Here is a 7,966-nt window from a genome sequence, read left to right on the forward strand (position 1 = left end):
AAAATCAAACTGGTTATTCATGGTTATGGTCAATTTCTGTAAACGATTAAAAAAAAAACAAAATGTAAATAGCTGTATATTTGACTTCAGTTTTTTTCTTTTTTTGGGGATTGAGAGATATTCACGTGACAATTTAGCATCGACAAATTTAAAATTTTAAGTATCATTCCAGGTCGTCATCGACTAATTAAGCTGGTCCATGTTGATGATGATCATCTTGATGAACGACATATGAATCGTTTACGCCAATTAGCTCATCGATATCATATTATCATACATACCCGGGTCATCATGTCCCGGGTGGCTTGGATCGCTGGCCAATTGCTGTCCAACTAAAGGTGATATCCCTGTCACTTTCCCAGGCCCTTAAGAAATAAGACAACCCCAAAAATATACTTCAGTGATCAAATATAAAAGATAAATATGTATAAATTTTTTGCATCAAAATTATGTACCTGGGGACGTGGTTGGAAGCGTGTTGGACTGTGGCTTAGCGTGTCTACGTTTTCTTAAGAAAATAGCCGCAAACGCTGACGAGAGAGCCACAAACACGGAGGCGAACGTAAGGCCAAGAATGAGTGGTAATTTGTTTTTCTTCTTCCGTCTAACATTGTTTGCCCCACCTAAAACGTCGTCAATGGAAAGGAGTCAAAATGGTTTTAATTAACAACATTTATATTCAAACTCACTGCAAACGAAGCAAAAGGGATAATATTTAGATTTATGTCTGATTAATAGTGACAGTCTCAATAAATCATCTAGGTAGCAATATATTGAACCAATCAATTAAAAATAACCATAAAATAAAATTGGATATAGTTTGCAAGTACAAACCTCCCACTGCCTTGTTTGTTCGTGTTTCCGTTCCTCCAGAACCTATAAATGTAACCAAATAATAACAAAGTTGTAGTATTTTATAATAAAATTACAGTAAATTTATCATGACTCATTTCATTCCATATATACCATTGTCCGAACATATACAGTGATCTTCATGTTCAAAGTTTAGTTATTTATTTCAAAAGTAGTCATAAAGTATACTTACCTTCCGAATTATCATTGCTATCGCCGCTTTGTCCTCCACCACCACTGCCGCTTTTCCTCCTCCATTATCGCCACCGTCTTGGCCATAACTTATCGAATATAGCTCCAAAGCATTGATAATAGGAGGCAAAGTAGAGTCATCCGTAGACTGAAGGACCACTTGGGAAACTGACGTGGCCACCACATCTCTTACGACAACTTGAGTCACTTTCCCGAACACCGGTACGATGGGACCTGAACCCACTTCGTTGGTATCTAAGAAAATGTTGAACGACCGTGTTTGAGTCCGACCTAGACTCGGAGGCTCCGAGAAGTATAGAGCCAAGTAAACCGGTAAGCCCGCTAAGGGTAGTGTGTCGTCTGATAGAATTAAGCTGGCTGCTGACAAAGCCTTTGACATTACAATCTCGGGCGGCTTGTTTGACGCGCCAGAATTGTCGATGGATGGGGCTGAGGTCGTTAATTTGCTGATTGTTGGGTCGTTGGAACTTGACTGGAACCATAGCCTACCGTACGGGTCTAAAGGGTAGCTACAATATTTTTGCAAGAAACCAACAAAAGGAAGAAAACTCATTAGTCAAATGAGAATGTGAATGTTTAAAAAAAAAAAAAAAATCATATACTATATTAAATACTTAAAATATAAATAAACGTAAACTAAATTCAGAAAATCCTCCAAAGTATCACACAAAAAATGTTAGCCCACTTAAAATAAAACTGATATATCATGGTTTTTGTGGTTTTTAACCATGATATAAGGAGTCTTTTAGTGTCTTTTCATTTGTTTCTAGATTGTTTTTGAGTCTTTACAGGTTTTTAGCATGAAATGAGCAAAGTGGAGCAATTTGGATCAGTTTGGAGGAATAATCTGCAAGAAATCAACTTGGAATCGATCAGAGGAGATGGTGTCGATCGACACTGCCTTAGCATCGATCGACACCCAGTCCAAACCGACGAGAGAGCCAAATTTGGAAGTTTTACAAAGTTGCCCGAAGTTTTCCATATTTGCAAGACTAGTCCCTGACGTGTTTTAGGACATATATATATAGTTTTTAGGTTTTCCAAACCCTTAAGTTATATTCTATCAAGTTTTATTTTTCCTGCAACCCTGAGAGATTTTTGAGAGCTTTTGGAGAGAGAGATCTGAACTGCTTTGAGAGAAGAATTCTTAAACTCCTTTCTTACTCTTTTAATCTCTATTGCTTATTATTCAGAATTATGTTTTGTTCTTCATTGAATATGTCTGAGTAATTTGCTTGTTCGGTTTAGGATTTTTCACAGGGATTTTATGAATTATTAGATCTGTTTATTTAGGATTCTTTATCTATCTAGATCTTCATCTTAGGTTGTTCTTCATATTAATCCTTGATTGGCCATCTAGAATTAATACTCTAGGAAAATAAATTGATATGAGAATATAATTGATTTTCCTGATAAAACCTTTTGATGAGCAAAATTATTTCTTGCAAAGAGATTTGATTTAATAATTTTGTGAACAATCTAAACCTGATTTTATTGCTGATTTTTAACCTAGAATTTTACAAAGAGATTTGGATTTTCTGGTTTTAAATTTAGATATTATTTGCAGTGAGAACTGATTTAATTTACAAAAGTGTTTAGAGTTCTAGATTTGTTCTTAATTGCTTGAATCCTAATTTATTGATTGATTTAATATTTCATAATTTCCTGAGAAATTCCCTAGGCCTAGCTTTTTGATTTTCTGAATTTACAACAACTTTTCTATTTTGCATTGCTTTTATTTTAATTCAAATTAATCTGTTTAGCATAATTATAAAACTCTATAATTTATTGTGTAGTCTTGAGTCCTTGTGGAATTCGACCCCTAAGTACTGCAGTGATCTCTTAATTTGAGAGAGTAGCTCTATGGTTAATTTGAGCATATCAAAAACAACCAAAATTATATTTTCGGTTTTTTAAATTGTCAATAAACAGATTTAACTTAATTTGAATTAGTTAGAGTTAACTGGATTACCCTATAAGCTCTTTGGCACCATACGCATATCTTTGTTGGAGAACGAGACCTTCGTCAGGACCAAGATCGTCATACATCCCAGCGTCCAAACTAGAAACTTCAATAGATGATATAAAAGGATCATCCGAAAGCGATGTACGGATTAGGCAAACGCTGATAGTCTCACTCGCCGGAGCATATATCACCTCGGAGACAAACAGTGAATCAGTAACTACACTGTCAAGATGTTTTCCATCGTAAACAACGTTAAACGACGGTGGGGACGACTTCGTGTCGTTCTCACGAGAGTTTTCCCGCCTTTCGTCGCCGGAATGTTGGTGTAGCAGTTGGTTTGACCGGAAGAGAAGTATCTAAGGTTGTTGATCGGCTCTGTAAGGTTACCCGGAATCAGGAGCGACTCACCCGTGGTGACGAAGCCTTTGTCTCCAAGCCATGTTACATTGTCAGCGTCCACGTAGGATCTCGAAGCTCCACAGTCGATGCTTATATCTAATGATAATGCAGATAAGAAAACAAAAAAAAAAACGATTAGAGACCAAAACAATCGAATAATATCTTTAGTTTAAGATAACAACGAAGATTAATGCATGGAGAGATGAGTGCTGTTACGTACTCTCTGCGAGAGAAAATGTTATGGTGGTTAGAGAGAGGAGAGTGAGAAGAAGAGGCGCAGCCATGATATGAAATGAGCTACTTAGATTAATACACGAATATGCATCTATATATATCATTTATAATTGCGTATTTATATATATGGTTGACTTAACGTATTGACGTATTGTGATATTATTATACGCGTTTATTCGCACAGTGTGTTTATAGTTGACTACGATCAAATGGACTAGGCATGGCATAAAAACTGTATCCGAATATAAATTAAACAGCTCAACATTCTTTTAATAAACAAAAAATATATGGGAATATACATATAATAGTTACGGATAACTAGTATATTTAGTGGTCATAAAAGTCTATAAATTAACCAAATGGCTTTACGTAATGTTCCAAAGCACAAAAGATTTTAAAGAAATAACTCTTCTTTATTGATGTTTAGAAATATAACTCAAAAACTAAACCTTCTAAGCTCTTATGCTTCTTAAGGATTGTCACAACTCAACAACCTTATTTATAAAACTAGAAATCTTTTACTAATCTTATTCCTATTAGGAACTAGATACCTCCTAATTCTTAATAAGATAATGATGAGCTCCTATAGTCCTTATCCAACTTGATAAGTCTATCTTGAGCTCTAAGCAATGTTGAAGCTTATCCAACATTCACCCCCTTAAACTTCAAGTTCTTCTTAGTGAGGTCTTGCACTCCAATGTAGCTCCTCATCTCTTTGAACTGAATCCTTGCTAGGGCTTTAGTAACTATGTCAGCCTTCTGCTCTTCTCCGGGAATAAACACCACTTCAATTTGTCCATTTTTGACACACTCTCAAATGAAGTGGTATCGTTTGTGTATGTGCTTGGTTCTGCCGTGAAACACTGGGTTCTTGGAGAGTTCAATGGCGGATTTGTTGTCTATGTACAGAGTTACCTTCTTTGTATTCTGTCCTGTAATCTCACTCAACAAATCCTGAAGCCAAATGGCTTGTTTTGCAGCTTCTGTTGCAGCCATGAACTCGGCCTCGCAGGAAGATAAAGCAACTATCTGTTGCTTCTGCACACACCAAGTAATTGGTAATTCTCCAAAGTAAAACATGAAACCAGCCAACGATATCCTTCGATCCTCTTCGCTTGTAGACCAAACTGTAAGCCAAAGTACCTTGCACATACCTTAAAATTTGTTTAAGAGCAACACCATGAGACTGTCGCGGGTCCTGCATATACCTGCTCACTACTCCAACTGAGAAAGCAAGATCAGGTCTCTTATGCAACAGGTATCGTAGGCACCCTATTCTCCGACGATACAAAGTAGAATCTGCTACATGCTTCTCTTTTTCTGCTTTGGACATTTTTAAACCGAACTCCATAGGTATATGAGTTAAGTTACACTCGTCCAAACCAGCCTCCTTTAGAATCCTTCTTGCATATCCCTCCTGCTTGAGCTCAATGCCGTTTTCATTCTGTAGGAATTCTATATCAAGGTAATAAGTGAGCTTACCAAGATCTGTCATTTCAAATTCTGAAGACATTGAAGCTTTAAACTCTTGTATAATCGCTAATGAACTCCCTGTGATGAACAAATCATCGACATAAACAACAACAATCAACAACCTCGCTTCCTCTGTTTTGTGATAAACGACACTTTCCTTTGAACACTTCTTGAATCTCAAACTTCTCAAAATCTGATCAAGTTTAGTGTTCCATGCCCGTGGAGCCTGTCACAAACCGTATAAAGCCTTAAAAAGTTTGAAAACCTTATGTTCTTCTCCCTTCTTTTCAAAACCTTCGGGTTGTGACACATAAACCTCCTTGTTCAGCTCCCCGTGTAAGAACGCTGTCTTGATGTCCAAATGGTGGATTTCCCAGCCATAAGAAGCAGCAAGACCCACAAGCAGCCTGATTGTTTCCAGTCGAGCCACTGGAGCAAAAACTTCTTCAAAATCGATCCCTTCTCGTTGAGCATATCCTTTTGCTACTAAACGAGCTTTGTACTTACTGATCGATCCGTCTGCATTCCTTTTGATCTTTAAAACCCACTTAAGACCAATAACCTTTACTCCTCTTGGCTTCTCAACTAACATCCATGTCTTGTATCGAACTAATTTCTTCCTTACACGCCAACGTCCAAACAGTTAAACCTTTTGCATCCTCATAGCTCAATGATTCATCATTGATTGATAAAAGAAGTTTCTCACATTCGATATCTGCTAGAAGTGCATAATCATCAAGGTAACCAGGACGCCTTACTTGTCTTTCTGATCTTCTAAGTTGTGGTTGTTGAATAACATCTGCAGGCTGATTATCAAACTCAATCTCTTCATCCTCAGATTCGTCTTGGTCTATGTCTTCCTCCTGTTCATCTTGCTCGAATTGAGCTCTGTTTTCATGATTGTTCTCTGGTTGGTTACTCACATATGGTCCCTGTCCATCATCTACGACTCCTCCCCATGTCATATTGAACATACATGGTGCTTTCTCGACTATCTCATCAGCTCCCTTCCAAGTCCAACCATCCTTCTCATTGAAAACAACATCACGACTTACAACAACTCTTCTTGTTGTTAGATTATAAAGCCTATAAGCTTTAGTTCTTGGCTCAATCCCAAGATGAACAAGTGTTTGAGATCGGTCATCAAGCTTCTCAAGTTCACCGGTTCAATTTTCGCATAGGCAAGACAACCAAACACTCTAATATGTTCTATACTCGGTTTTGTGTTTCGAAAATACTCATAGGGAGTTTGATTCTTTAGAGCTCTTGTAGGAACTCTATTAATCAAATATGTCGAATGCCTAACTGCTTCTCCCAAGAAATAGTTTGGTACATTCATAGCTTTTAATATGCTCCTTGTCATCTCCATTAACGTACGATTCCTCCTCTCAACAACTCCATTTTGTTGTGGAGTATAGGGATCTGTTAAGTGTCTTCTAATTCCATTCTTTTCACAAAAATCCTGAAATTCTCTTGAAGTAAACTCCCCTCCTCTATCAGTACGTAGAGTAATGATCAGCTTATCACACTCTTTCTCAACAAGATTTTTAAAAGCTTTAAACTTCTCAAACGCCTCACTCTTCTCCTTTAGCAATATTGTCCACATATATCGAGTGCAGTCATCAATTATCACGAATACATACCTGTTTCGTGACAGAGTAGTGGGTGATATAGGTCCACACAGGTCCGCATCTAGAAGCTCCAAAGTCCTAGAAGCTCGATATTGTGTTGCAGTAGGGAAAGCTCGACATGTTTGTTTTCTAACTAGACATGACTCGCATAGTTGGTTTTCTTTGTCGATTTTTGGCAGTCCATAAACCATTTGCTGTGTTGACATGTTCATGATGGTCTTGAAACTTATGTGCCCAAGCCTCGCATGCCATCGCCATGTATCATCTTCGGATCTTGTTCGCAGACAGATAGGCTTACCGATTTTTAGGTTGATTCTGTAGAGATTGTTTGGAGATCTTAGTACCCTTACTAAGAGTCTTCCTCTTGGATCGTGTAGTGTTAGATAGTTCTGCCTCATTCTAACATCACAACCATGCTCTGTTGCTTTTCCTAGACTTAGAATGTTACTTTTAAGTTCCGGTATGTAGTATATATCTCTTACTAGCTGCTGTTCTCCATTTTTTCCTTCAAATAGAATTGGACCTTTACCACTGATGTCAACACATGATCCATCTCCGAATTTCACCCTACCTTTAATTCTCTCATTCAACTCCGAAAGGAAAGACTTAACACCAGTCATGTGATTTGATGCACCGTTATCCAAATACCAAGTTCCTTCTTCGACTTTCTCTTGTTCGAACTTCTTTGGTAATAGTTTCTCTTCATTAAGAAACACGATTTCATGCATGTAAAAGGTTGCATCTGCTTCCTCTGTTTCTGTTTTGTTAACCTCTTGTTGATTTTGATTTCTCTCTGGACAGGCAGAGGCGTAATGACCAGGTTTATCACACCTAAAGCAAATTAGAACCTTATCCTTCTTTTCCTTGTTCTGATTCTGTTCCTTTTGATTTGAAGGGCGATCCTGCTGATAGCCTCTTCCTCTGCCTCGACTGTTGTACCCACGATCCGTCATCTCGGGTAATGGGCAAAAGGCCTAGGCCGAGCACGACTAATGGGCCAAGAGCGTATTACTGGTCGGCCCATCAGGCTCGGAGAAAAGAAGAGAGTGCGGAGAGGCGTCGTGTTAGTCAGCTCGCAGCTCGAGCTCGGTCAAAGATTCCTGCATTCAAGAGAATTAATTAAGACGCAGAAATCGTGTCTTATTAATTACGCATTAATTGGGTAATAAATTGGTCGGTATAAATATGTAAGGGGGGG

The 7,966-nt window shown here is 37.9% G+C and overlaps 1 pseudogene; it reads right to left on the reverse strand.

Moving 5' to 3' along the window:
* LOC104711403 lies at positions 250-3,714 on the reverse strand (annotated as a pseudogene).

Source organism: Camelina sativa, chromosome 9 (assembly GCF_000633955.1).
Source record: "Camelina sativa cultivar DH55 chromosome 9, Cs, whole genome shotgun sequence".
Classification (NCBI taxonomy): Eukaryota; Viridiplantae; Streptophyta; class Magnoliopsida; order Brassicales; family Brassicaceae; genus Camelina; species Camelina sativa.